We start from the raw sequence: 3273 nt of genomic DNA, 5'->3' as shown, positions 1-3273 counted from the left end.
CGAGGAGGCGGACAGGACGGGCCTGACCCTCGGGACCGCGGGCCCCGGGAATGCTTCTGGGGGGCATTTACACGCATTGCCTCCCAGGAGGCATACACTGCGGTTCGCTTCGCTGAAAATGTTTAATTGCATTTGATGACTATGATTTTCATTCGTTCATTTATAGAGATATAACCCACAGACCACAAAATGCATAAAATGCAGTGGCTTTTAGTATTAACAGAGCGATGCACCCGACGCCACAACCAACTCCAGAACGTCCTCAAAAAGGAGACCTAGGCTGTCAGCTGCCAGCCCGGCTCCCCGTCCCCAGCCCTTGGCAACCTGCACTACTTGGTCATTATTTAGGTGCTTAGGAGTTGCAGTCAAATCTTTAAACCCACATATGTCCGGGTGCGGTGGCTCACGCCTGTAATCCCAGCACTTCGGGAGGCTGAGGCGGGCAGATCACCTGAAGTCGGGAGTTGGAGACCAGCCTGGCCAACATGGTAAAACCCCGTCTCTACTAAAGATACAAAATTAGCCGGGCGTGGTGGTGCATGCCTATAATCCCAGCTACTCGGGAGGCTGAGGCAGGAGAATCACTTGAACCCAGGAGGCAGAGGTTGCAGAGAGCCAAGGTCACGCCACTGCACTCCAGCCTGAGCGACAGAGAGAGACTCGGTCTCAAAAAAACAAAAACAACCGCATATATTCAGAGAAGCCTGGCTCTGTCCTGTCCCTGTCCCTCTACCCAGTTTCCTGCGTTGGACATTTCCACTTTAGTGTTTTGTTTTGTTTTTAGAAACGGATTCGAGTCTCTTTCTGTTGCCCAGGCTGGAGTGCAGTGGTGCAGTCTCAGCTCACTGCAACCTCCGCCTCCCAGGTTCAAGCGATTCTCCCACCTCAGCCTCCTGAGTAGCTGGCATTACAGGGGAGTGTCACCACGCCCGGTTAATTTTTGTATTTTTAGTAGAGACGGGGTTTCACCATGTTGGCCAGGCTGGTCTCGAACTCCCAACCTCAGGTGATCTGCCTGCCTCGGCCTCCCAAAGTGCTGGGATTACAGGTGTGAGCCACCGCACTCGGCCAACTTTTTTTTTTTTTAGACAGACTCTCGCTCTGTCACCCAAGCTGGAGTGCAGTGGCGAAATCTTGGCTCATGGCAACCTCCACCTCCTGGGTTCAAACTCGAACTTCCAACCTCAGGTGATACGCCTGCCTTGGCCACCTGAGTAGCTGGGATTACAGGCATGTACCACCCCATCTGGCTAATTTTTGTATTTTTAGTAGAGGCGGGGTTTCACCGTGTTAGCCAGGATGGTCTTGATCTCCTGATCTCGTGATTCACCCGCCTCGGCCTCCCAAAGTGCTGGAATTACAGGCATGAGCCACCGCTCCTGGCCTTTATATTTATTTATTTTTGAGATAGTCTTGCTCTGTCACCCAGGATGGAGTGCAGTGGCACGATCTTTGTTCACTGCAACCTCTGTCTCCTGGGTTCAAGGGATTCTCCTGCCTCAGCCTCCTGAGTAGCTGAGATTATAGGCGTGTGCCCCCACACCCAGCTAATTTTTGTATTTTTAGTAGAGACGGGGTTTTACCATATTGGTCAGGCTGGTCTAAAACTCTTGATCTCAGGTGATCTGCTTGCCTCAGCCTCCCACAGTGCCAGGATTACAGGCATGAGCCACCATTCCTGGCCTATTTTTCTTTTCTTTTCTTTTCTTTTTTTTTTTTTTTGAGACAGAGTCTCGCTCTGTCGCCCAGGCTGGAGTGCGGTGGTGCCATCTCGGCTCACTGCAAGCTCCACCTCCCGGGTTCACGCCATTCTCCTGCCTCAGCCTCCCGAGTAGCTGGGACTACAGGCGCCCGCCACCTCGCCTGGCTAATTTTTTGTATTTTTAGTAGAGATGGGGTTTCACCGTGTTAGCCAGGATGGTCTCGATCTCCTGACCTCGTGATCCACCCGCCTCGGCCTCCCAAAGTGCTGGGATTACAGGCGTGAGCCACCGCGCCCGGCCACTATTTTTCTTTTTAAGGTAAAACAAACATACGCAGATACCCACTGCCCTGTGTCCTCCTGGCTGGGGCATCTGGTGCCTCCTCTCTGTGCCTCTGGTCTTTTGTGAGGTGAGCTCCACGTGGTGCTAAACCAGGGCCCGGGTGTCCAGATTCACTGGGTTGGGTTGATTCGTTCTGAGAGCTTGCGCCGTTCTGCAGGCTCAGCGGCCGCGAGGGTCACCTGCGCCTGGCTGAGGAAGGTGCAGTCTCCCGGGGTTAGAAATGGCAGCTGTTGCCGGGCGTGGTGGCTCACACCTGTAATCCCAGCACTTTGGGACGCCGAGGTGGGCAGATCACCTGAGGTCAGGAGTTCAAGACCAGCCTGGCCAACATGGAGAAACCCCATCTCGACTAAAAATGCAAAAAGTGGTGGCGGGTGCCTGTAATCCCAGCTACTCGGGAGGCTGAGGCAGGAGAATCGCTTGAACCCAAGAGGTGGAGCTTGCAGTGAGCCGAGATTGTGCCATTGCACTCCAGCCTGGGCGAAAGAGCGAGACTCCATCTCAAAAAAAAAAGCTGGGCATGGTGGTGGGCACCTGTAGTGCCAGCTGCTTGGGAGGCTGAGGCAGGAGAATGTCATGAACCCGGGAGGCGGAGCTTGCAGTGAGCCGAGATGGCACCACTGCACTCCAGCCTGGGCGACAGAGCAAGACTGTCTCAAAAAAAAAAAAAATATCAAACAGTGCCCACGTCATAAGGGCACAGCTCGATAGCTGGTTCCTAAAGTGAACATGGAGCAAAAGTGGAACATTGCCGTCCTTAGAAGCTGCCTTGCTAAGGGGAACTCGCTCTTAACACCATCTATTCATCTCAAGGCCCTTGATTTTTATGTTGATTTTTCAAAAATCACCTAATAGTTTGACCAAATGTTGTAGCTTTCCCCTGATTTTGTGTGTGTGTGTGTGTGTGTGTGTGTGTGTGTGTGTGTGTGATGGAGTCTTGCTCTGTCGCCCAGGCTCTTGGCTCACTGTAACCTCTGCCTCTCGGGTTCAAGAGACTCTCCTGCCTCAGCCTCCTGAGTAGCTGGGATTACAGGCACGTGCCACCACCCCGGCTAATTTTTTGTATTTTTAGTAGAAATGGGGTTTCCCCATGTTGGCCAGGCTGGTCTCGAGCTCCTGACCTCAGGCGATCCACCCACCTTGGCCTCCCAGAGTGCTGGGATTACAGGTGTGAGCCACAGCGCCCGGCCTTTTTTTTTCCTTTTTTTTTTTTTTTTTTTTTTTTTTT

Source organism: Theropithecus gelada, chromosome 19 (assembly GCF_003255815.1).
Source record: "Theropithecus gelada isolate Dixy chromosome 19, Tgel_1.0, whole genome shotgun sequence".
NCBI classification, from domain to species: Eukaryota; Metazoa; Chordata; class Mammalia; order Primates; family Cercopithecidae; genus Theropithecus; species Theropithecus gelada.
Note: the sequence above shows the minus strand (reverse complement) of the source record.